General features: G+C 58.9%; 1 long non-coding RNA gene across 2 annotated transcripts in view; it reads left to right on the forward strand.

The window, feature by feature from the left end:
- Positions 1-27,609, forward strand: part of LOC141165837 (uncharacterized) — an 86,560-nt gene continuing 58,951 nt past the window's right edge. Inside the window, exon 1 of one of the 2 annotated variants that reach the window (XR_012251212.1) lies at positions 1-152. This is a non-coding gene — a long non-coding RNA (uncharacterized lncRNA). Of the gene's footprint in view, positions 228-27,609 lie in introns of both variants that reach the window. The other variant, XR_012251211.1, reaches the window with a different exon arrangement.

Raw genomic sequence — 27,609 nt, forward strand, 5'->3', positions numbered from 1 at the left:
TGGATACGTGTAATGTAAGAAGGGAAGGTAGTGTGTGCCGAGGACACAGGAGCAACGTACAGTACTGATTCAGTGCAAAACCACAACATCACGTGATGAGAACCGCGGCGGTTTCTATGGAGACAGCCAATTAACGCGAAGCCGTTTGACAGGTGCGCGCTGAATTCAAAAAATTGCATAAACAGGAGCCGAATAGAAGAAAGGTGTACAGTGCGGAGCAGACACGGGTGAGAGCGGAGGGTAATGCGGGTATATACTAGGAGGACACGGGTGAGCGGAGGGCAATGCGGGTGTATACTAGGAGGACACGGGTGAGCGGAGGGCAATGCGGGTATATACTAGGAGGACACGGGTGAGCGGAGGCCAATGCGGGTGTACAGTGCGGAGCAGACACGGGTGAGCGGAGGGCAATGCGGGTGTATACTAGGAGGACACGGGTGAGCGGAGGGCAATGCGGGTGTATACTAGGAGGACACGGGTGAGAGCGGAGGGTAATGCGGGTGTATACTAGGAGGACACGGGTGAGCGGAGGCCAATGCGGGTGTACAGTGCGGAGCAGACACGGGTGAGCGGAGGGCAATGCGGGTGTATACTAGGAGGACACGGGTGAGAGCGGAGGGTAATGCGGGTGTATACTAGGAGGACACGGGTGAGCGGAGGGCAATGCGGGTGTACAGTGCGGAGCAGACACGGGTGAGCGGAGGGCAATGCGGGTGTATACTAGGAGGACACGGGTGAGAGCGGAGGGTAATGCGGGTGTATACTAGGAGGACACGGGTGAGAGCGGAGGGCAATGCGGGTATATACTAGGAGGACACGGGTGAGAGCGGAGGGCAATGCGGGTATATACTAGGAGGACACGGGTGAGCGGAGGCCAATGCGGGTGTATACTAGGAGGACACGGGTGAGAGCGGAGGGCAATGCGGGTATATACTAGGAGGACACGGGTGAGAGCGGAGGGTAATGCGGGTGTATACTAGGAGGACACGGGTGAGCGGAGGGCAATGCGGGTGTACAGTGCGGAGCAGACACGGGTGAGAGCGGAGGGCAATGCGGGTGTATACTAGGAGGACACGGGTGAGAGCGGAGGGTAATGCGGGTATATACTAGGAGGACACGGGTGAGCGGAGGGCAATGCGGGTGTACAGTGCGGAGCAGACACGGGTGAGCGGAGGCCAATGCGGGTGTATACTAGGAGGACACGGGTGAGAGCGGAGGGCAATGCGGGTATATACTAGGAGGACACGGGTGAGCGGAGGCCAATGCGGGTGTATACTAGGAGGACACGGGTGAGAGCGGAGGGCAATGCGGGTATATACTAGGAGGACACGGGTGAGCGGAGGCCAATGCGGGTGTATACTAGGAGGACACGGGTGAGCGGAGGCCAATGCGGGTGTACAGTGCGGAGCAGACACGGGTGAGCGGAGGGCAATGCGGGTATATACTAGGAGGACACGGGTGAGCGGAGGGCAATGCGGGTATATACTAGGAGGACACGGGTGAGCGGAGGGCAATGCGGGTATATACTAGGAGGACACGGGTGAGCGGAGGGCAATGCGGGTGTACAGTGCGGAGCAGACACGGGTGAGAGCGGAGGGTAATGCGGGTGTATACTAGGAGGACACGGGTGAGCGGAGGGCAATGCGGGTGTACAGTGCGGAGCAGACACGGGTGAGAGCGGAGGGCAATGCGGGTATATACTAGGAGGACACGGGTGAGAGCGGAGGGTAATGCGGGTGTATACTTGGAGGACACGGGTGAGCGGAGGGCAATGCGGGTATATACTAGGAGGACACGGGTGAGAGCGGAGGGTAATGCGGGTGTATACTAGGAGGACATGGGTGAGAGCGGAGGGCAATGCGGGTGTATACTAGGAGGGCAATGCGGGTGTATACTAGGAGGACACGGGTGAGAGCGGAGGGTAATGCGGGTGTATACTAGGAGGACACGGGAGAGAGCGGAGAGCAATGCGGGTATATACTAGGAGGACACGGGTGAGAGCGGAGGGCAATGCGGGTATATACTAGGAGGACACGGGTGAGAGCGGAGGGCAATGCGGGTATATACTAGGAGGACACGGGTGAGAGCGGAGGGCAATGCGGGTGTATACTAGGAGGACACGGGTGAGAGCGGAGGGCAATGCGGGTATATACTAGGAGGACACGGGTGAGAGCGGAGGGTAATGCGGGTGTATACTAGGAGGACACGGGTGAGAGCGGAGGGTAATGCGGGTGTATACTAGGAGGACACGGGTGAGAGCGGAGGGCAATGCGGGTATATACTAGGAGGACACGGGTGAGAGCGGAGGGTAATGCGGGTGTATACTAGGAGGACACGGGTGAGAGCGGAGGGTAATGCGGGTGTATACTAGGAGGACACGGGTGAGAGCGGAGGGCAATGCGGGTATATACTAGGAGGACACGGGTGAGAGCGGAGGGTAATGCGGGTATATACTAGGAGGACACGGGTGAGAGCGGAGGGCAATGCGGGTATATACTAGGAGGACACGGGTGAGAGCGGAGGGCAATGCGGGTGTATACTAGGAGGACACGGGTGAGAGCGGAGGGCAATGCGGGTATATACTAGGAGGACACGGGTGAGAGCGGAGGGTAATGCGGGTGTATACTAGGAGGACACGGGTGAGAGCGGAGGGCAATGCGGGTGTATACTAGGAGGACACGGGTGAGAGCGGACGGCAATGCGGGTGTATGCTAGGAGGACACGGGTGAGAGCGGAGGGTAATGCGGGGGTATACTAGGAGGACACAGGTGAGAGCGGAGGGTAATGCGGGTGTATACTAGGAGGACACGGGTGAGCGGAGGGCAATGCGGGTGTACAGTGCGGAGCAGACACGGGTGAGAGTGGAGGGCAATGCGGGTGTATACTAGGAGGGCAATGCGGGTGTATACTAGGAGGACACGGGTGAGAGCGGAGGGTAATGCGGGTGTATACTAGGAGGACACAGGTGAGAGCGGAGGGTAATGCGGGTGTATACTAGGAGGACTCGGGTGAGAGCGGAGGGCAATGCGGGTGTATACTAGGAGGACTCGGGTGAGCGGAGGGCAATGCGGGTGTATACTAGGAGGACACAGGTGAGAGCGGAGGGTAATGCGGGTGTATACTAGGAGGACACGGGTGAGAGCGGAGGATAATGCGGGTGTATACTAGGAGGACACGGGTGAGAGCGGAGGGCAATGCGGGTGTATACTAGGAGGACTCGGGTGAGCGGAGGGCAATGCGGGTGTATACTAGGAGGACACAGGTGAGAGCGGAGGGTAATGCGGGTGTATACTAGGAGGACACGGGTGAGAGCGGAGGGTAATGCGGGTGTATACTAGGAGGACACTGGTGAGAGCGGAGGGCAATGCGGGTGTATACTAGGAGGACACGGGTGAGAGCGGAGGGTAATGCGGGTGTATACTAGGAGGACACGGGTGAGAGAGGAGGGTAATGCGGGTGTATACTAGGAGGACACGGGTGAGAGCGGAGGGTAATGCGGGTGTATACTAGGAGGACACGGGTGAGAGAGGAGGGTAATGCGGGTGTATACTAGGAGGACACGGGTGAGAGAGGAGGGTAATGCGGGTGTATACTAGGAGAACACGGGTGAGCGGAGGGCAATGCGGGTGTATACTAGGAGGACACTGGTGAGAGCGGAGGGCAATGCGGGTGTATACTAGGAGGACACGGGTGAGAGCGGAGGGTAATGCGGGTGTATACTAGGAGGACTCGGGTGAGAGCGGAGGGTAATGCGGGTGTATACTAGGAGGACACGGGTGAGAGCGGAGGGCAATGCGGGTGTACAGTGCGGAGCAGACACGGGTGAGAGCGGAGGGTAATGAGGGTGTATACTAGGAGGACTCGGGTGAGAGCGGAGGGTAATGCGGGTGTATACTAGGAGGACACAGGTGAGAGCGGAGGGCAATGCGGGTGTATACTAGGAGGACACGGGTGAGAGCGGAGGGCAATGCGGGTGTATACTAGGAGAACACAGGTGAGAGCGGAGGGCAATGCGGGTGTATACTAGGAGGACACGGGTGAGAGCGGAGGGCAATGCGGGTGTATACTAGGAGGACACGGGTGAGAGCGGAGGGTAATGCGGGTGTATACTAGGAGGACACGGGTGAGAGCGGAGGGTAATGCGGGTGTATACTAGGAGGAGACGGGTGAGAGCGGAGGGCAATGCGGGTGTATACTAGGAGGAGACGGGTGAGAGCGGAGGGCAATGCGGGTGTATACTAGGAGGACACGGGTGAGAGCGGAGGGCAATGCGGGTGTATACTAGGAGGACACGGGTGAGAGCGGAGGGCAATGCGGGTGTATACTAGGAGGACACGGGTGAGAGCGGAGGGCAATGCTGGTGTACAGTGCGGAGCAGACACGGGTGAGAGCGGAGGGTAATGCGGGTTTATACTAGGAGGACACGGGTGAGAGCGGAGGGTAATGCGGGTGTATACTAGGAGGACACTGGTGAGAGCGGAGGGTAATGCGGGTGTATACTAGGAGGACACGGGTGAGAGCGGAGGGTAATGCGGGTGTACAGTGCGGAGCAGACACGGGTGAGAGCGGAGGGCAATGCGGGTGCATACTAGGAGGACTCGGGTGAGAGCGGAGGGTAATGCGGGTGTATACTAGGAGGACACGGGTGAGAGCGGAGGGTAATGCGGGTGTACAATGCGGAGCAGACACGGGTGAGAGCGGAGGGTAATGCGGGTGTATACTAGGAGGACACGGGTGAGAGCGGAGGGTAATGCGGGTGTATACTAGGAGGACACGGGTGAGAGCGGAGGGTAATGCGGGTGTACAGTGCGGAGCAGACACGGGTGAGAGCGGAGGGCAATGCGGGTGCATACTAGGAGGACTCGGGTGAGAGCGGAGGGCAATGCGGGTGTATACTAGGAGGACACGGGTGAGAGCGGAGGGTAATGCGGGTGTATACTAGGAGGACACGGGTGAGAGAGGAGGGTAATGCGGGTGTATACTAGGAGGACACGGGTGAGAGAGGAGGGTAATGCGGGTGTATACTAGGAGGACACGGGTGAGAGCGGAGGGCAATGCGGGTGTATACTAGGAGGACACAGGTGAGAGCGGAGGGTAATGCGGGTGTATACTAGGAGGACACGGGTGAGAGCGGAGGGCAATGCGGGTGTATACTAGGAGGACACGGGTGAGAGCGGAGGGTAATGCGGGTGTATACTAGGAGGACACGGGTGAGAGAGGAGGGTAATGCGGGTGTATACTAGGAGGACACGGGTGAGAGAGGAGGGTAATGCGGGTGTATACTAGGAGAACACGGGTGAGCGGAGGGCAATGCGGGTGTATACTAGGAGGACACTGGTGAGAGCAGAGGGCAATGCGGGTGTATACTAGGAGGACACGGGTGAGAGCGGAGGGTAATGCGGGTATATACTAGGAGGACACGGGTGAGAGCGGAGGGTAATGCGGGTGTATACTAGGAGGACACGGGTGAGAGCGGAGGGTAATGCGGGTGTATACTAGGAGGACACGGGTGAGAGCGGAGGGTAATGCGGGTGTATACTAGGAGGACACGGGTGAGAGCGGAGGGTAATGCGGGTGTATACTAGGAGGACACGGGTGAGGGCGGAGGGCAATGCGGGTATATACTAGGAGGACACGGGTGAGAGCGGAGGGTAATGCGGGTGTATACTAGGAGGACACGGGTGAGAGCGGAGGGCAATGCGGGTGTACAGTGCGGAGCAGACACGGGTGAGAGCGGAGGGTAATGAGGGTTTATACTAGGAGGACACGGGTGAGAGCGGAGGGTAATGCGGGTGTATACTAGGAGGACACGGGTGAGAGCGGAGGGTAATGCGGGTGTATACTAGGAGGACATGGGTGAGAGCGGAGGGCAATGCGGGTGTATACTAGGAGGACACGGGTGAGCGGAGGGTAATGCGGGTGTATACTAGGAGGACACGGGTGAGAGCGGAGGGTAATGCGGGTGTATACTAGGAGGACACGGGTGAGAGCGGAGGGTAATGCGGGTGTACAGTGCGGAGCAGACACGGGTGAGAGCGGAGGGCAATGCGGGTGCATACTAGGAGGACTCGGGTGAGAGCGGAGGGTAATGCGGGTGTATACTAGGAGGACACGGGTGAGAGCGGAGGGTAATGCGGGTGTACAATGCGGAGCAGACACGGGTGAGAGCGGAGGGTAATGCGGGTGTATACTAGGAGGACACGGGTGAGAGCGGAGGGTAATGCGGGTGTATACTAGGAGGACTCGGGTGAGAGCGGAGGGTAATGCGGGTGTATACTAGGAGGACACGGGTGAGAGCGGAGGGTAATGCGGGTGTACAGTGCGGAGCAGACACGGGTGAGAGCGGAGGGCAATGCGGGTGAATACTAGGAGGACTCGGGTGAGAGCGGAGGGCAATGCGGGTGTATACTAGGAGGACACGGGTGAGAGCGGAGGGTAATGCGGGTGTATACTAGGAGGACACGGGTGAGAGAGGAGGGTAATGCGGGTGTATACTAGGAGGACACGGGTGAGAGAGGAGGGTAATGCGGGTGTATACTAGGAGGACACGGGTGAGAGCGGAGGGCAATGCGGGTGTATACTAGGAGGACACAGGTGAGAGCGGAGGGTAATGCGGGTGTATACTAGGAGGACACGGGTGAGAGCGGAGGGCAATGCGGGTGTATACTAGGAGGACACGGGTGAGAGCGGAGGGTAATGCGGGTGTATACTAGGAGGACACGGGTGAGAGAGGAGGGTAATGCGGGTGTATACTAGGAGGACACGGCTGAGAGAGGAGGGTAATGCGGGTGTATACTAGGAGAACACGGGTGAGCGGAGGGCAATGCGGGTGTATACTAGGAGGACACTGGTGAGAGCGGAGGGCAATGCGGGTGTATACTAGGAGGACACGGGTGAGAGCGGAGGGTAATGCGGGTATATACTAGGAGGACACGGGTGAGAGCGGAGGGTAATGCGGGTGTATACTAGGAGGACACGGGTGAGAGCGGAGGGTAATGCGGGTGTATACTAGGAGGACACGGGTGAGAGCGGAGGGCAATGCGGGTATATACTAGGAGGACACGGGTGAGAGCGGAGGGTAATGCGGGTGTATACTAGGAGGACACGGGTGAGCGGAGGGCAATGCGGGTGTACAGTGCGGAGCAGACACGGGTGAGAGCGGAGGGCAATGCGGGTGTATACTAGGAGGACACGGGTGAGAGCGGACGGCAATGCGGGTGTATGCTAGGAGGACACGGGTGAGAGCGGAGGGTAATGCGGGGGTATACTAGGAGGACACAGGTGAGAGCGGAGGGTAATGCGGGTGTATACTAGGAGGACACGGGTGAGCGGAGGGCAATGCGGGTGTACAGTGCGGAGCAGACACGGGTGAGAGTGGATGGCAATGCGGGTGTATACTAGGAGGGCAATGCGGGTGTATACTAGGAGGACACGGGTGAGAGCGGAGGGTAATGCGGGTGTATACTAGGAGGACACAGGTGAGAGCGGAGGGTAATGCGGGTGTATACTAGGAGGACTCGGGTGAGAGCGGAGGGCAATGCGGGTGTATACTAGGAGGACTCGGGTGAGCGGAGGGCAATGCGGGTGTATACTAGGAGGACACAGGTGAGAGCGGAGGGTAATGCGGGTGTATACTAGGAGGACACGGGTGAGAGCGGAGGATAATGCGGGTGTATACTAGGAGGAACGGGTGAGAGCGGAGGGCAATGCGGGTGTATACTAGGAGGACTCGGGTGAGCGGAGGGCAATGCGGGTGTATACTAGGAGGACACAGGTGAGAGCGGAGGGTAATGCGGGTGTATACTAGGAGGACACGGGTGAGAGCGGAGGGTAATGCGGGTGTATACTAGGAGGACACGGGTGAGAGCGGAGGGCAATGCGGGTGTATACTAGGAGGACACGGGTGAGAGCGGAGGGTAATGCGGGTGTATACTAGGAGGACACGGGTGAGAGAGGAGGGTAATGCGGGTGTATACTAGGAGGACACTGGTGAGAGCGGAGGGTAATGCGGGTGTATACTAGGAGGACACGGGTGAGAGCGGAGGGTAATGCGGGTGTATACTAGGAGGACACGGGTGAGAGAGGAGGGTAATGCGGGTGTATACTAGGAGGACACGGGTGAGAGAGGAGGGTAATGCGGGTGTATACTAGGAGAACACGGGTGAGCGGAGGGCAATGCGGGTGTATACTAGGAGGACACTGGTGAGAGCGGAGGGCAATGCGGGTGTATACTAGGAGGACACGGGTGAGAGCGGAGGGTAATGCGAGTGTATACTAGGAGGACTCGGGTGAGAGCGGAGGGTAATGCGGGTGTATACTAGGAGGACACGGGTGAGAGCGGAGGGCAATGCGGGTGTACAGTGCGGAGCAGACACGGGTGAGAGCGGAGGGTAATGAGGGTGTATACTAGGAGGACTCGGGTGAGAGCGGAGGGTAATGCGGGTGTATACTAGGAGGACACAGGTGAGAGCGGAGGGCAATGCGGGTGTATACTAGGAGGACACTGGTGAGAGCGGAGGGCAATGCGGGTGTATACTAGGAGGACACGGGTGAGAGCGGAGGGTAATGCGGGTATATACTAGGAGGACACGGGTGAGAGCGGAGGGTAATGCGGGTGTATACTAGGAGGACACGGGTGAGAGCGGAGGGTAATGCGGGTGTATACTAGGAGGACACGGGTGAGAGCGGAGGGCAATGCGGGTATATACTAGGAGGACACGGGTGAGAGCGGAGGGTAATGCGGGTGTATACTAGGAGGACACGGGTGAGCGGAGGGCAATGCGGGTGTACAGTGCGGAGCAGACACGGGTGAGAGCGGAGGGCAATGCGGGTGTATACTAGGAGGACACGGGTGAGAGCGGACGGCAATGCGGGTGTATGCTAGGAGGACACGGGTGAGAGCGGAGGGTAATGCGGGGGTATACTAGGAGGACACAGGTGAGAGCGGAGGGTAATGCGGGTGTATACTAGGAGGACACGGGTGAGCTGAGGGCAATGCGGGTGTACAGTGCGGAGCAGACACGGGTGAGAGTGGAGGGCAATGCGGGTGTATACTAGGAGGGCAATGCGGGTGTATACTAGGAGGACACGGGTGAGAGCGGAGGGTAATGCGGGTGTATACTAGGAGGACACAGGTGAGAGCGGAGGGTAATGCGGGTGTATACTAGGAGGACTCGGGTGAGAGCGGAGGGCAATGCGGGTGTATACTAGGAGGACTCGGGTGAGCGGAGGGCAATGCGGGTGTATACTAGGAGGACACAGGTGAGAGCGGAGGGTAATGCGGGTGTATACTAGGAGGACACGGGTGAGAGCGGAGGATAATGCGGGTGTATACTAGGAGGACACGGGTGAGAGCGGAGGGCAATGCGGGTGTATACTAGGAGGACTCGGGTGAGCGGAGGGCAATGCGGGTGTATACTAGGAGGACACAGGTGAGAGCGGAGGGTAATGCGGGTGTATACTAGGAGGACACGGGTGAGAGCGGAGGGTAATGCGGGTGTATACTAGGAGGACACGGGTGAGAGCGGAGGGCAATGCGGGTGTATACTAGGAGGACACGGGTGAGAGCGGAGGGTAATGCGGGTGTATACTAGGAGGACACGGGTGAGAGAGGAGGGTAATGCGGGTGTATACTAGGAGGACACTGGTGAGAGCGGAGGGTAATGCGGGTGTATACTAGGAGGACACGGGTGAGAGCGGAGGGTAATGCGGGTGTATACTAGGAGGACACGGGTGAGAGAGGAGGGTAATGCGGGTGTATACTAGGAGGACACGGGTGAGAGAGGAGGGTAATGCGGGTGTATACTAGGAGAACACGGGTGAGCGGAGGGCAATGCGGGTGTATACTAGGAGGACACGGGTGAGAGCGGAGGGTAATGCGGGTGTACAGTGCGGAGCAGACACGGGTGAGAGCGGAGGGTAATGAGGGTGTATACTAGGAGGACTCGGGTGAGAGCGGAGGGTAATGCGGGTGTATACTAGGAGGACACAGGTGAGAGCGGAGGGCAATGCGGGTGTATACTAGGAGGACACGGGTGAGAGGGGAGGGCAATGCGGGTGTATACTAGGAGAACACGGGTGAGAGCGGAGGGCAATGCGGGTGTATACTAGGAGGACACGGGTGAGAGCGGAGGGCAATGCGGGTGTATACTAGGAGGACACGGGTGAGAGCGGAGGGTAATGCGGGTGTATACTAGGAGGACACGGGTGAGAGCGGAGGGTAATGCGGGTGTATACTAGGAGGAGACGGGTGAGAGCGGAGGGCAATGCGGGTGTATACTAGGAGGAGACGGGTGAGAGCGGAGGGCAATGCGGGTGTATACTAGGAGGACACGGGTGAGAGCGGAGGGCAATGCGGGTGTATACTAGGAGGACACGGGTGAGAGCGGAGGGCAATGCGGGTGTATACTAGGAGGACACGGGTGAGAGCGGAGGGCAATGCGGGTGTATACTAGGAGGACACGGGTGAGAGCGGAGGGCAATGCGGGTGTACAGTGCGGAGCAGACACGGGTGAGAGCGGAGGGTAATGCGGGTGTATACTAGGAGGACACGGGTGAGAGCGGAGGGTAATGCGGGTGTATACTAGGAGGACATGGGTGAGAGCGGAGGGCAATGCGGGTGTATACTAGGAGGACACGGGTGAGAGCGGAGGGTAATGCGGGTGTATACTAGGAGGACACGGGTGAGAGCGGAGGGTAATGCGGGTGTATACTAGGAGGACACGGGTGAGAGCGGAGGGTAATGCGGGTGTACAGTGCGGAGCAGACACGGGTGAGAGCGGAGGGCAATGCGGGTGCATACTAGGAGGACTCGGGTGAGAGCGGAGGGTAATGCGGGTGTATACTAGGAGGACACGGGTGAGAGCGGAGGGTAATGCGGGTGTACAATGCGGAGCAGACACGGGTGAGAGCGGAGGGTAATGCGGGTGTATACTAGGAGGACACGGGTGAGAGCGGAGGGTAATGCGGGTGTATACTAGGAGGACTCGGGTGAGAGCGGAGGGTAATGCGGGTGTATACTAGGAGGACACGGGTGAGAGCGGAGGGTAATGCGGGTGTACAGTGCGGAGCAGACACGGGTGAGAGCGGAGGGCAATGCGGGTGCATACTAGGAGGACTCGGGTGAGAGCGGAGGGCAATGCGGGTGTATACTAGGAGGACACGGGTGAGAGCGGAGGGTAATGCGGGTGTATACTAGGAGGACACGGGTGAGAGAGGAGGGTAATGCGGGTGTATACTAGGAGGACACGGGTGAGAGAGGAGGGTAATGCGGGTGTATACTAGGAGGACACGGGTGAGAGCGGAGGGCAATGCGGGTGTATAGTAGGAGGACACAGGTGAGAGCGGAGGGTAATGCGGGTGTATACTAGGAGGACACGGGTGAGAGCGGAGGGCAATGCGGGTGTATACTAGGAGGACACGGGTGAGAGCGGAGGGTAATGCGGGTGTATACTAGGAGGACACGGGTGAGAGAGGAGGGTAATGCGGGTGTATACTAGGAGGACACGGGTGAGAGAGGAGGGTAATGCGGGTGTATACTAGGAGAACACGGGTGAGCGGAGGGCAATGCGGGTGTATACTAGGAGGACACTGGTGAGAGCGGAGGGCAATGCGGGTGTATACTAGGAGGACACGGGTGAGAGCGGAGGGTAATGCGGGTGTATACTAGGAGGACTCGGGTGAGAGCGGAGGGTAATGCGGGTGTATACTAGGAGGACACGGGTGAGAGCGGAGGGCAATGCGGGTGTACAGTGCGGAGCAGACACGGGTGAGAGCGGAGGGTAATGAGGGTGTATACTAGGAGGACTCGGGTGAGAGCGGAGGGTAATGCGGGTGTATACTAGGAGGACACAGGTGAGAGCGGAGGGCAATGCGGGTGTATACTAGGAGGACACGGGTGAGAGCGGAGGGCAATGCGGGTGTATACTAGGAGAACACAGGTGAGAGCGGAGGGCAATGCGGGTGTATACTAGGAGGACACGGGTGAGAGCGGAGGGCAATGCGGGTGTATACTAGGAGGACACGGGTGAGAGCGGAGGGTAATGCGGGTGTATACTAGGAGGACACGGGTGAGAGCGGAGGGTAATGCGGGTGTATACTAGGAGGAGACGGGTGAGAGCGGAGGGCAATGCGGGTGTATACTAGGAGGAGACGGGTGAGAGCGGAGGGCAATGCGGGTGTATACTAGGAGGACACGGGTGAGAGCGGAGGGCAATGCGGGTGTATACTAGGAGGACACGGGTGAGAGCGGAGGGCAATGCGGGTGTATACTAGGAGGACACGGGTGAGAGCGGAGGGCAATGCTGGTGTACAGTGCGGAGCAGACACGGGTGAGAGCGGAGGGTAATGCGGGTTTATACTAGGAGGACACGGGTGAGAGCGGAGGGTAATGCGTGTGTATACTAGGAGGACACGGGTGAGAGCGGAGGGTAATGCGGGTGTATACTAGGAGGACATGGGTGAGAGCGGAGGGCAATGCGGGTGTATACTAGGAGGACACGGGTGAGCGGAGGGTAATGCGGGTGTATACTAGGAGGACACGGGTGAGAGCGGAGGGTAATGCGGGTGTATACTAGGAGGACACGGGTGAGAGCGGAGGGTAATGCGGGTGTACAGTGCGGAGCAGACACGGGTGAGAGCGGAGGGCAATGCGGGTGCATACTAGGAGGACTCGGGTGAGAGCGGAGGGTAATGCGGGTGTATACTCGGAGGACACGGGTGAGAGCGGAGGGTAATGCGGGTGTACAATGCGGAGCAGACACGGGTGAGAGCGGAGGGTAATGCGGGTGTATACTAGGAGGACACGGGTGAGAGCGGAGGGTAATGCGGGTGTATACTAGGAGGACTCGGGTGAGAGCGGAGGGTAATGCGGGTGTATACTAGGAGGACACGGGTGAGAGCGGAGGGTAATGCGGGTGTACAGTGCGGAGCAGACACGGGTGAGAGCGGAGGGCAATGCGGGTTCATACTAGGAGGACTCGGGTGAGAGCGGAGGGCAATGCGGGTGTATACTAGGAGGACACGGGTGAGAGCGGAGGGTAATGCGGGTGTATACTAGGAGGACACGGGTGAGAGAGGAGGGTAATGCGGGTGTATACTAGGAGGACACGGGTGAGAGAGGAGGGTAATGCGGGTGTATACTAGGAGGACACGGGTGAGAGCGGAGGGCAATGCGGGTGTATACTAGGAGGACACAGGTGAGAGCGGAGGGTAATGCGGGTGTATACTAGGAGGACACGGGTGAGAGCGGAGGGCAATGCGGGTGTATACTAGGAGGACACGGGTGAGAGCGGAGGGTAATGCGGGTGTATACTAGGAGGACACGGGTGAGAGAGGAGGGTAATGCGGGTGTATACTAGGAGGACACGGGTGAGAGAGGAGGGTAATGCGGGTGTATACTAGGAGAACACGGGTGAGCGGAGGGCAATGCGGGTGTATACTAGGAGGACACTGGTGAGAGCGGAGGGCAATGCGGGTGTATACTAGGAGGACACGGGTGAGAGCGGAGGGTAATGCGGGTATATACTAGGAGGACACGGGTGAGAGCGGAGGGTAATGCGGGTGTATACTAGGAGGACACGGGTGAGAGCGGAGGGTAATGCGGGTGTATACTAGGAGGACACGGGTGAGAGCGGAGGGTAATGCGGGTGTATACTAGGAGGACACGGGTGAGGGCGGAGGGCAATGCGGGTATATACTAGGAGGACACGGGTGAGAGCGGAGGGTAATGCGGGTGTATACTAGGAGGACACGGGTGAGAGCGGAGGGCAATGCGGGTGTACAGTGCGGAGCAGACACGGGTGAGAGCGGAGGGTAATGAGGGTGTATACTAGGAGGACTCGGGTGAGAGCGGAGGGTAATGCGGGTGTATACTAGGAGGACACAGGTGAGAGCGGAGGGCAATGCGGGTGTATACTAGGAGGACACGGGTGAGAGCGGAGGGCAATGCGGGTGTATACTAGGAGAACACAGGTGAGAGCGGAGGGCAATGCGGGTGTATACTAGGAGGACACGGGTGAGAGCGGAGGGCAATGCGGGTGTATACTAGGAGGACACGGGTGAGAGCGGAGGGTAATGCGGGTGTATACTAGGAGGAGACGGGTGAGAGCGGAGGGTAATGCGGGTGTATACTAGGAGGAGACGGGTGAGAGCGGAGGGCAATGCGGGTGTATACTAGGAGGAGACGGGTGAGAGCGGAGGGCAATGCGGGTGTATACTAGGAGGACACGGGTGAGAGCGGAGGGCAATGCGGGTGTATACTAGGAGGACACGGGTGAGAGCGGAGGGCAATGCGGGTGTATACTAGGAGGACACGGGTGAGAGCGGAGGGCAATGCTGGTGTACAGTGCGGAGCAGACACGGGTGAGAGCGGAGGGTAATGCGGGTTTATACTAGGAGGACACGGGTGAGAGCGGAGGGTAATGCGGGTGTATACTAGGAGGACACGGGTGAGAGCGGAGGGTAATGCGGGTGTATACTAGGAGGACATGGGTGAGAGCGGAGGGCAATGCGGGTGCATACTAGGAGGACTCGGGTGAGAGCGGAGGGTAATGCGGGTGTATACTAGGAGGACACGGGTGAGAGCGGAGGGTAATGCGGGTGTACAATGCGGAGCAGACACGGGTGAGAGCGGAGGGTAATGCGGGTGTATACTAGGAGGACACGGGTGAGAGCGGAGGGTAATGCGGGTGTATACTAGGAGGACTCGGGTGAGAGCGGAGGGTAATGCGGGTGTATACTAGGAGGACACGGGTGAGAGCGGAGGGTAATGCGGGTGTACAGTGCGGAGCAGACACGGGTGAGAGCGGAGGGCAATGCGGGTGAATACTAGGAGGACTCGGGTGAGAGCGGAGGGCAATGCGGGTGTATACTAGGAGGACACGGGTGAGAGCGGAGGGTAATGCGGGTGTATACTAGGAGGACACGGGTGAGAGAGGAGGGTAATGCGGGTGTATACTAGGAGGACACGGGTGAGAGAGGAGGGTAATGCGGGTGTATACTAGGAGGACACGGGTGAGAGCGGAGGGCAATGCGGGTGTATACTAGGAGGACACAGGTGAGAGCGGAGGGTAATGCGGGTGTATACTAGGAGGACACGGGTGAGAGCGGAGGGCAATGCGGGTGTATACTAGGAGGACACGGGTGAGAGCGGAGGGTAATGCGGGTGTATACTAGGAGGACACGGGTGAGAGAGGAGGGTAATGCGGGTGTATACTAGGAGGACACGGCTGAGAGAGGAGGGTAATGCGGGTGTATACTAGGAGAACACGGGTGAGCGGAGGGCAATGCGGGTGTATACTAGGAGGACACTGGTGAGAGCGGAGGGCAATGCGGGTGTATACTAGGAGGACACGGGTGAGAGCGGAGGGTAATGCGGGTATATACTAGGAGGACACGGGTGAGAGCGGAGGGTAATGCGGGTGTATACTAGGAGGACACGGGTGAGAGCGGAGGGTAATGCGGGTGTATACTAGGAGGACACGGGTGAGAGCGGAGGGCAATGCGGGTATATACTAGGAGGACACGGGTGAGAGCGGAGGGTAATGCGGGTGTATACTAGGAGGACACGGGTGAGCGGAGGGCAATGCGGGTGTACAGTGCGGAGCAGACACGGGTGAGAGCGGAGGGTAATGCGGGTGTATACTAGGAGGACACGGGTGAGAGCGGAGGGTAATGCGGGTGTATACTAGGAGGACATGGGTGAGAGCGGAGGGCAATGCGGGTGTATACTAGGAGGACACGGGTGAGAGCGGAGGGTAATGCGGGTGTATACTAGGAGGACACGGGTGAGAGCGGAGGGTAATGCGGGTGTATACTAGGAGGACACGGGTGAGAGCGGAGGGTAATGCGGGTGTACAGTGCGGAGCAGACACGGGTGAGAGCGGAGGGCAATGCGGGTGCATACTAGGAGGACTCGGGTGAGAGCGGAGGGTAATGCGGGTGTATACTAGGAGGACACGGGTGAGAGCGGAGGGTAATGCGGGTGTACAATGCGGAGCAGACACGGGTGAGAGCGGAGGGTAATGCGGGTGTATACTAGGAGGACACGGGTGAGAGCGGAGGGTAATGCGGGTGTATACTAGGAGGACTCGGGTGAGAGCGGAGGGTAATGCGGGTGTATACTAGGAGGACACGGGTGAGAGCGGAGGGTAATGCGGGTGTACAGTGCGGAGCAGACACGGGTGAGAGCGGAGGGCAATGCGGGTGCATACTAGGAGGACTCGGGTGAGAGCGGAGGGCAATGCGGGTGTATACTAGGAGGACACGGGTGAGAGCGGAGGGTAATGCGGGTGTATACTAGGAGGACACGGGTGAGAGAGGAGGGTAATGCGGGTGTATACTAGGAGGACACGGGTGAGAGAGGAGGGTAATGCGGGTGTATACTAGGAGGACACGGGTGAGAGCGGAGGGCAATGCGGGTGTATAGTAGGAGGACACAGGTGAGAGCGGAGGGTAATGCGGGTGTATACTAGGAGGACACGGGTGAGAGCGGAGGGCAATGCGGGTGTATACTAGGAGGACACGGGTGAGAGCGGAGGGTAATGCGGGTGTATACTAGGAGGACACGGGTGAGAGAGGAGGGTAATGCGGGTGTATACTAGGAGGACACGGGTGAGAGAGGAGGGTAATGCGGGTGTATACTAGGAGAACACGGGTGAGCGGAGGGCAATGCGGGTGTATACTAGGAGGACACTGGTGAGAGCGGAGGGCAATGCGGGTGTATACTAGGAGGACACGGGTGAGAGCGGAGGGTAATGCGGGTGTATACTAGGAGGACTCGGGTGAGAGCGGAGGGTAATGCGGGTGTATACTAGGAGGACACGGGTGAGAGCGGAGGGCAATGCGGGTGTACAGTGCGGAGCAGACACGGGTGAGAGCGGAGGGTAATGAGGGTGTATACTAGGAGGACTCGGGTGAGAGCGGAGGGTAATGCGGGTGTATACTAGGAGGACACAGGTGAGAGCGGAGGGCAATGCGGGTGTATACTAGGAGGACACGGGTGAGAGCGGAGGGCAATGCGGGTGTATACTAGGAGAACACAGGTGAGAGCGGAGGGCAATGCGGGTGTATACTAGGAGGACACGGGTGAGAGCGGAGGGCAATGCGGGTGTATACTAGGAGGACACGGGTGAGAGCGGAGGGTAATGCGGGTGTATACTAGGAGGACACGGGTGAGAGCGGAGGGTAATGCGGGTGTATACTAGGAGGAGACGGGTGAGAGCGGAGGGCAATGCGGGTGTATACTAGGAGGAGACGGGTGAGAGCGGAGGGCAATGCGGGTGTATACTAGGAGGACACGGGTGAGAGCGGAGGGCAATGCGGGTGTATACTAGGAGGACACGGGTGAGAGCGGAGGGCAATGCGGGTGTATACTAGGAGGACACGGGTGAGAGCGGAGGGCAATGCTGGTGTACAGTGCGGAGCAGACACGGGTGAGAGCGGAGGGTAATGCGGGTTTATACTAGGAGGACACGGGTGAGAGCGGAGGGTAATGCGTGTGTATACTAGGAGGACACGGGTGAGAGCGGAGGGTAATGCGGGTGTATACTAGGAGGACATGGGTGAGAGCGGAGGGCAATGCGGGTGTATACTAGGAGGACACGGGTGAGCGGAGGGTAATGCGGGTGTATACTAGGAGGACACGGGTGAGAGCGGAGGGTAATGCGGGTGTATACTAGGAGGACACGGGTGAGAGCGGAGGGTAATGCGGGTGTACAGTGCGGAGCAGACACGGGTGAGAGCGGAGGGCAATGCGGGTGCATACTAGGAGGACTCGGGTGAGAGCGGAGGGTAATGCGGGTGTATACTCGGAGGACACGGGTGAGAGCGGAGGGTAATGCGGGTGTACAATGCGGAGCAGACACGGGTGAGAGCGGAGGGTAATGCGGGTGTATACTAGGAGGACACGGGTGAGAGCGGAGGGTAATGCGGGTGTATACTAGGAGGACTCGGGTGAGAGCGGAGGGTAATGCGGGTGTATACTAGGAGGACACGGGTGAGAGCGGAGGGTAATGCGGGTGTACAGTGCGGAGCAGACACGGGTGAGAGCGGAGGGCAATGCGGGTGCATACTAGGAGGACTCGGGTGAGAGCGGAGGGCAATGCGGGTGTATACTAGGAGGACACGGGTGAGAGCGGAGGGTAATGCGGGTGTATACTAGGAGGACACGGGTGAGAGAGGAGGGTAATGCGGGTGTATACTAGGAGGACACGGGTGAGAGAGGAGGGTAATGCGGGTGTATACTAGGAGGACACGGGTGAGAGCGGAGGGCAATGCGGGTGTATACTAGGAGGACACAGGTGAGAGCGGAGGGTAATGCGGGTGTATACTAGGAGGACACGGGTGAGAGCGGAGGGCAATGCGGGTGTATACTAGGAGGACACGGGTGAGAGCGGAGGGTAATGCGGGTGTATACTAGGAGGACACGGGTGAGAGAGGAGGGTAATGCGGGTGTATACTAGGAGGACACGGGTGAGAGAGGAGGGTAATGCGGGTGTATACTAGGAGAACACGGGTGAGCGGAGGGCAATGCGGGTGTATACTAGGAGGACACTGGTGAGAGCGGAGGGCAATGCGGGTGTATACTAGGAGGACACGGGTGAGAGCGGAGGGTAATGCGGGTATATACTAGGAGGACACGGGTGAGAGCGGAGGGTAATGCGGGTGTATACTAGGAGGACACGGGTGAGAGCGGAGGGTAATGCGGGTGTATACTAGGAGGACACGGGTGAGAGCGGAGGGTAATGCGGGTGTATACTAGGAGGACACGGGTGAGGGCGGAGGGCAATGCGGGTATATACTAGGAGGACACGGGTGAGAGCGGAGGGTAATGCGGGTGTATACTAGGAGGACACGGGTGAGAGCGGAGGGCAATGCGGGTGTACAGTGCGGAGCAGACACGGGTGAGAGCGGAGGGTAATGAGGGTGTATACTAGGAGGACTCGGGTGAGAGCGGAGGGTAATGCGGGTGTATACTAGGAGGACACAGGTGAGAGCGGAGGGCAATGCGGGTGTATACTAGGAGGACACGGGTGAGAGCGGAGGGCAATGCGGGTGTATACTAGGAGAACACAGGTGAGAGCGGAGGGCAATGCGGGTGTATACTAGGAGGACACGGGTGAGAGCGGAGGGCAATGCGGGTGTATACTAGGAGGACACGGGTGAGAGCGGAGGGTAATGCGGGTGTATACTAGGAGGACACGGGTGAGAGCGGAGGGTAATGCGGGTGTATACTAGGAGGAGACGGGTGAGAGCGGAGGGCAATGCGGGTGTATACTAGGAGGAGACGGGTGAGAGCGGAGGGCAATGCGGGTGTATACTAGGAGGACACGGGTGAGAGCGGAGGGCAATGCGGGTGTATACTAGGAGGACACGGGTGAGAGCGGAGGGCAATGCGGGTGTATACTAGGAGGACACGGGTGAGAGCGGAGGGCAATGCTGGTGTACAGTGCGGAGCAGACACGGGTGAGAGCGGAGGGTAATGCGGGTTTATACTAGGAGGACACGGGTGAGAGCGGAGGGTAATGCGGGTGTATACTAGGAGGACACGGGTGAGAGCGGAGGGTAATGCGGGTGTATACTAGGAGGACATGGGTGAGAGCGGAGGGCAATGCGGGTGCATACTAGGAGGACTCGGGTGAGAGCGGAGGGTAATGCGGGTGTATACTAGGAGGACACGGGTGAGAGCGGAGGGTAATGCGGGTGTACAATGCGGAGCAGACACGGGTGAGAGCGGAGGGTAATGCGGGTGTATACTAGGAGGACACGGGTGAGAGCGGAGGGTAATGCGGGTGTATACTAGGAGGACTCGGGTGAGAGCGGAGGGTAATGCGGGTGTATACTAGGAGGACACGGGTGAGAGCGGAGGGTAATGCGGGTGTACAGTGCGGAGCAGACACGGGTGAGAGCGGAGGGCAATGCGGGTGAATACTAGGAGGACTCGGGTGAGAGCGGAGGGCAATGCGGGTGTATACTAGGAGGACACGGGTGAGAGCGGAGGGTAATGCGGGTGTATACTAGGAGGACACGGGTGAGAGAGGAGGGTAATGCGGGTGTATACTAGGAGGACACGGGTGAGAGAGGAGGGTAATGCGGGTGTATACTAGGAGGACACGGGTGAGAGCGGGGGGCAATGCGGGTGTATACTAGGAGGACACAGGTGAGAGCGGAGGGTAATGCGGGTGTATACTAGGAGGACACGGGTGAGAGCGGAGGGCAATGCGGGTGTATACTAGGAGGACACGGGTGAGAGCGGAGGGTAATGCGGGTGTATACTAGGAGGACACGGGTGAGAGAGGAGGGTAATGCGGGTGTATACTAGGAGGACACGGCTGAGAGAGGAGGGTAATGCGGGTGTATACTAGGAGAACACGGGTGAGCGGAGGGCAATGCGGGTGTATACTAGGAGGACACTGGTGAGAGCGGAGGGCAATGCGGGTGTATACTAGGAGGACACGGGTGAGAGCGGAGGGTAATGCGGGTATATACTAGGAGGACACGGGTGAGAGCGGAGGGTAATGCGGGTGTATACTAGGAGGACACGGGTGAGAGCGGAGGGTAATGCGGGTGTATACTAGGAGGACACGGGTGAGAGCGGAGGGCAATGCGGGTATATACTAGGAGGACACGGGTGAGAGCGGAGGGTAATGCGGGTGTATACTAGGAGGACACGGGTGAGAGCGGAGGGCAATGCGGGTGTACAGTGCGGAGCAGACACGGGTGAGAGCGGAGGGTAATGAGGGTGTATACTAGGAGGACTCGGGTGAGAGCGGAGGGTAATGCGGGTGTATACTAGGAGGACACAGGTGAGAGCGGAGGGCAATGCGGGTGTATACTAGGAGGACACTGGTGAGAGCGGAGGGCAATGCGGGTGTATACTAGGAGGACACGGGTGAGAGCGGAGGGTAATGCGGGTATATACTAGGAGGACACGGGTGAGAGCGGAGGGTAATGCGGGTGTATACTAGGAGGACACGGGTGAGAGCGGAGGGTAATGCGGGTGTATACTAGGAGGACACGGGTGAGAGCGGAGGGTAATGCGGGTGTATACTAGGAGGACACGGGTGAGAGCGGAGGGCAATGCGGGTATATACTAGGAGGACACGGGTGAGAGCGGAGGGTAATGCGGGTGTATACTAGGAGGACACGGGTGAGCGGAGGGCAATGCGGGTGTACAGTGCGGAGCAGACACGGGTGAGAGCGGAGGGCAATGCGGGTGTATACTAGGAGGACACGGGTGAGAGCGGACGGCAATGCGGGTGTATGCTAGGAGGACACGGGTGAGAGCGGAGGGTAATGCGGGGGTATACTAGGAGGACACAGGTGAGAGCGGAGGGTAATGCGGGTGTATACTAGGAGGACACGGGTGAGCTGAGGGCAATGCGGGTGTACAGTGCGGAGCAGACACGGGTGAGAGTGGAGGGCAATGCGGGTGTATACTAGGAGGGCAATGCGGGTGTATACTAGGAGGACACGGGTGAGAGCGGAGGGTAATGCGGGTGTATACTAGGAGGACACAGGTGAGAGCGGAGGGTAATGCGGGTGTATACTAGGAGGACTCGGGTGAGAGCGGAGGGCAATGCGGGTGTATACTAGGAGGACTCGGGTGAGCGGAGGGCAATGCGGGTGTATACTAGGAGGACACAGGTGAGAGCGGAGGGTAATGCGGGTGTATACTAGGAGGACACGGGTGAGAGCGGAGGATAATGCGGGTGTATACTAGGAGGACACGGGTGAGAGCGGAGGGCAATGCGGGTGTATACTAGGAGGACTCGGGTGAGCGGAGGGCAATGCGGGTGTATACTAGGAGGACACAGGTGAGAGCGGAGGGTAATGCGGGTGTATACTAGGAGGACACGGGTGAGAGCGGAGGGTAATGCGGGTGTATACTAGGAGGACACGGGTGAGAGCGGAGGGCAATGCGGGTGTATACTAGGAGGACACGGGTGAGAGCGGAGGGTAATGCGGGTGTATACTAGGAGGACACGGGTGAGAGAGGAGGGTAATGCGGGTGTATACTAGGAGGACACTGGTGAGAGCGGAGGGTAATGCGGGTGTATACTAGGAGGACACGGGTGAGAGCGGAGGGTAATGCGGGTGTATACTAGGAGGACACGGGTGAGAGAGGAGGGTAATGCGGGTGTATACTAGGAGGACACGGGTGAGAGAGGAGGGTAATGCGGGTGTATACTAGGAGAACACGGGTGAGCGGAGGGCAATGCGGGTGTATACTAGGAGGACACGGGTGAGAGCGGAGGGTAATGCGGGTGTACAGTGCGGAGCAGACACGGGTGAGAGCGGAGGGTAATGAGGGTGTATACTAGGAGGACTCGGGTGAGAGCGGAGGGTAATGCGGGTGTATACTAGGAGGACACAGGTGAGAGCGGAGGGCAATGCGGGTGTATACTAGGAGGACACGGGTGAGAGGGGAGGGCAATGCGGGTGTATACTAGGAGAACACGGGTGAGAGCGGAGGGCAATGCGGGTGTATACTAGGAGGACACGGGTGAGAGCGGAGGGCAATGCGGGTGTATACTAGGAGGACACGGGTGAGAGCGGAGGGTAATGCGGGTGTATACTAGGAGGACACGGGTGAGAGCGGAGGGTAATGCGGGTGTATACTAGGAGGAGACGGGTGAGAGCGGAGGGCAATGCGGGTGTATACTAGGAGGAGACGGGTGAGAGCGGAGGGCAATGCGGGTGTATACTAGGAGGACACGGGTGAGAGCGGAGGGCAATGCGGGTGTATACTAGGAGGACACGGGTGAGAGCGGAGGGCAATGCGGGTGTATACTAGGAGGACACGGGTGAGAGCGGAGGGCAATGCGGGTGTATACTAGGAGGACACGGGTGAGAGCGGAGGGCAATGCGGGTGTATACTAGGAGGACACGGGTGAGAGCGGAGGGCAATGCGGGTGTACAGTGCGGAGCAGACACGGGTGAGAGCGGAGGGTAATGCGGGTGTATACTAGGAGGACACGGGTGAGAGCGGAGGGTAATGCGGGTGTATACTAGGAGGACATGGGTGAGAGCGGAGGGCAATGCGGGTGTATACTAGGAGGACACGGGTGAGAGCGGAGGGTAATGCGGGTGTATACTAGGAGGACACGGGTGAGAGCGGAGGGTAATGCGGGTGTATACTAGGAGGACACGGGTGAGAGCGGAGGGTAATGCGGGTGTACAGTGCGGAGCAGACACGGGTGAGAGCGGAGGGCAATGCGGGTGCATACTAGGAGGACTCGGGTGAGAGCGGAGGGTAATGCGGGTGTATACTAGGAGGACACGGGTGAGAGCGGAGGGTAATGCGGGTGTACAATGCGGAGCAGACACGGGTGAGAGCGGAGGGTAATGCGGGTGTATACTAGGAGGACACGGGTGAGAGCGGAGGGTAATGCGGGTGTATACTAGGAGGACTCGGGTGAGAGCGGAGGGTAATGCGGGTGTATACTAGGAGGACACGGGTGAGCGCGGAGGGTAATGCGGGTGTACAGTGCGGAGCAGACACGGGTGAGAGCGGAGGGCAATGCGGGTGCATACTAGGAGGACTCGGGTGAGAGCGGAGGGCAATGCGGGTGTATACTAGGAGGACACGGGTGAGAGCGGAGGGTAATGCGGGTGTATACTAGGAGGACACGGGTGAGAGAGGAGGGTAATGCGGGTGTATACTAGGAGGACACGGGTGAGAGAGGAGGGTAATGCGGGTGTATACTAGGAGGACACGGGTGAGAGCGGAGGGCAATGCGGGTGTATACTAGGAGGACACGGGTGAGAGCGGAGGGTAATGCGGGTGTATACTAGGAGGACACGGGTGAGAGCGGAGGGCAATGCGGGTGTATACTAGGAGGACACGGGTGAGAGCGGAGGGTAATGCGGGTGTATACTAGGAGGACACGGGTGAGAGAGGAGGGTAATGCGGGTGTATACTAGGAGGACACGGGTGAGAGAGGAGGGTAATGCGGGTGTATACTAGGAGAACACGGGTGAGCGGAGGGCAATGCGGGTGTATACTAGGAGGACACGGGTGAGAGCGGAGGGTAATGCGGGTGTACAGTGCGGAGCAGACACGGGTGAGAGCGGAGGGTAATGAGGGTGTATACTAGGAGGACTCGGGTGAGAGCGGAGGGTAATGCGGGTGTATACTAGGAGGACACAGGTGAGAGCGGAGGGCAATGCGGGTGTATACTAGGAGGACACGGGTGAGAGGGGAGGGCAATGCGGGTGTATACTAGGAGAACACGGGTGAGAGCGGAGGGCAATGCGGGTGTATACTAGGAGGACACGGGTGAGAGCGGAGGGCAATGCGGGTGTATACTAGGAGGACACGGGTGAGAGCGGAGGGTAATGCGGGTGTATACTAGGAGGACACGGGTGAGAGCGGAGGGTAATGCGGGTGTATACTAGGAGGAGACGGGTGAGAGCGGAGGGCAATGCGGGTGTATACTAGGAGGAGACGGGTGAGAGCGGAGGGCAATGCGGGTGTATACTAGGAGGACACGGGTGAGAGCGGAGGGCAATGCGGGTGTATACTAGGAGGACACGGGTGAGAGCGGAGGGCAATGCGGGTGTATACTAGGAGGACACGGGTGAGAGCGGAGGGCAATGCGGGTGTATACTAGGAGGACACGGGTGAGAGCGGAGGGCAATGCGGGTGTATACTAGGAGGACACGGGTGAGAGCGGAGGGCAATGCGGGTGTACAGTGCGGAGCAGACACGGGTGAGAGCGGAGGGTAATGCGGGTGTATACTAGGAGGACACGGGTGAGAGCGGAGGGTAATGCGGGTGTATACTAGGAGGACATGGGTGAGAGCGGAGGGCAATGCGGGTGTATACTAGGAGGACACGGGTGAGAGCGGAGGGTAATGCGGGTGTATACTAGGAGGACACGGGTGAGAGCGGAGGGTAATGCGGGTGTATACTAGGAGGACACGGGTGAGAGCGGAGGGTAATGCGGGTGTACAGTGCGGAGCAGACACGGGTGAGAGCGGAGGGCAATGCGGGTGCATACTAGGAGGACTCGGGTGAGAGCGGAGGGTAATGCGGGTGTATACTAGGAGGACACGGGTGAGAGCGGAGGGTAATGCGGGTGTACAATGCGGAGCAGACACGGGTGAGAGCGGAGGGTAATGCGGGTGTATACTAGGAGGACACGGGTGAGAGCGGAGGGTAATGCGGGTGTATACTAGGAGGACTCGGGTGAGAGCGGAGGGTAATGCGGGTGTATACTAGGAGGACACGGGTGAGCGCGGAGGGTAATGCGGGTGTACAGTGCGGAGCAGACACGGGTGAGAGCGGAGGGCAATGCGGGTGCATACTAGGAGGACTCGGGTGAGAGCGGAGGGCAATGCGGGTGTATACTAGGAGGACACGGGTGAGAGCGGAGGGTAATGCGGGTGTATACTAGGAGGACACGGGTGAGAGAGGAGGGTAATGCGGGTGTATACTAGGAGGACACGGGTGAGAGAGGAGGGTAATGCGGGTGTATACTAGGAGGACACGGGTGAGAGCGGAGGGCAATGCGGGTGTATACTAGGAGGACACGGGTGAGAGCGGAGGGTAATGCGGGTGTATACTAGGAGGACACGGGTGAGAGCGGAGGGCAATGCGGGTGTATACTAGGAGGACACGGGTGAGAGCGGAGGGTAATGCGGGTGTATACTAGGAGGACACGGGTGAGAGAGGAGGGTAATGCGGGTGTATACTAGGAGGACACGGGTGAGAGAGGAGGGTAATGCGGGTGTATACTAGGAGAACACGGGTGAGCGGAGGGCAATGCGGGTGTATACTAGGAGGACACTGGTGAGAGCGGAGGGCAATGCGGGTGTATACTAGGAGGACACGGGTGAGAGCGGAGGGTAATGCGGGTGTATACTAGGAGGACTCGGGTGAGAGCGGAGGGTAATGCGGGTGTATACTAGGAGGACACGGGTGAGAGCGGAGGGCAATGCGGGTGTACAGTGGGGAGCAGACACGGGTGAGAGCGGAGGGTAATGAGGGTGTATACTAGGAGGACTCGGGTGAGAGCGGAGGGTAATGCGGGTGTATACTAGGAGGACACAGGTGAGAGCGGAGGGCAATGCGGGTGTATACTAGGAGGACACGGGTGAGAGCAGAGGGCAATGCGGGTGTATACTAGGAGAACACGGGTGAGAGCGGAGGGCAATGCGGGTGTATACTAGGAGGACACGGGTGAGAGCGGAGGGCAATGCGGGTGTATACTAGGAGGACACGGGTGAGAGCGGAGGGTAATGCGGGTGTATACTAGGAGGACACGGGTGAGAGCGGAGGGTAATGCGGGTGTATACTAGGAGGAGACGGGTGAGAGCGGAGGGCAATGCGGGTGTATACTAGGAGGAGACGGGTGAGAGCGGAGGGCAATGCGGGTGTATACTAGGAGGAGACGGGTGAGAGCGGAGGGCAATGCGGGTGTATACTAGGAGGACACGGGTGAGAGCGGAGGGCAATGCGGGTGTATACTAGGAGGACACGGGTGAGAGCGGAGGGCAATGCGGGTGTATACTAGGAGGACACGGGTGAGAGCGGAGGGCAATGCTGGTGTACAGTGCGGAGCAGACACGGGTGAGAGCGGAGGGCAATGCGGGTGCATACTAGGAGGACTCGGGTGAGAGCGGAGGGTAATGCGGGTGTATACTAGGAGGACACGGGTGAGAGCGGAGGGTAATGCGGGTGTACAATGCGGAGCAGACACGGGTGAGAGCGGAGGGTAATGCGGGTGTATACTAGGAGGACACGGGTGAGAGCGGAGGGCAATGCGGGTGTATACTAGGAGGACACGGGTGAGAGCGGAGGGTAATGCGGGTGTATACTAGGAGGACACGGGTGAGAGCGGAGGGCAATGCGGGTGTATACTAGGAGGACACGGGTGAGAGCGGAGGGTAATGCGGGTGTATACTAGGAGGACACGGGTGAGAGAGGAGGGTAATGCGGGTGTATACTAGGAGGACACGGGTGAGAGAGGAGGGTAATGCGGGTGTATACTAGGAGAACACGGGTGAGCGGAGGGCAATGCGGGTGTATACTAGGAGGACACTGGTGAGAGCGGAGGGCAATGCGGGTGTATACTAGGAGGACACGGGTGAGAGCGGAGGGTAATGCGGGTGTATACTAGGAGGACTCGGGTGAGAGCGGAGGGTAATGCGGGTGTATACTAGGAGGACACGGGTGAGAGCGGAGGGCAATGCGGGTGTACAGTGCGGAGCAGACACGGGTGAGAGCGGAGCGTAATGAGGGTGTATACTAGGAGGACTCGGGTGAGAGCGGAGGGTAATGCGGATGTATACTAGGAGGACACAGGTGAGAGCGGAGGGCAATGCGGGTGTATACTAGGAGAACACGGGTGAGAGCGGAGGGCAATGCGGGTGTATACTAGGAGGACACGGGTGAGAGCGGAGGGCAATGCGGGTGTATACTAGGAGGACACGGGTGAGAGCGGAGGGTAATGCGGGTGTATACTAGGAGGACGCGGGTGTATACTAGGAGGAGACGGGTGAGAGCGGAGGGCAATGCGGGTGTATACTAGGAGGAGACGGGTGAGAGCGGAGGGCAATGCGGGTGTATACTAGGAGGAGACGGGTGAGAGCGGAGGGCAATGC

This window comes from Phyllobates terribilis, unplaced genomic scaffold (genome assembly GCF_046119375.1).
Source record: "Phyllobates terribilis strain yellow unplaced genomic scaffold, ASM4611937v1 Scaffold_11__3_contigs__length_659146591, whole genome shotgun sequence".
Classification (NCBI taxonomy): domain Eukaryota; kingdom Metazoa; phylum Chordata; class Amphibia; order Anura; family Dendrobatidae; genus Phyllobates; species Phyllobates terribilis.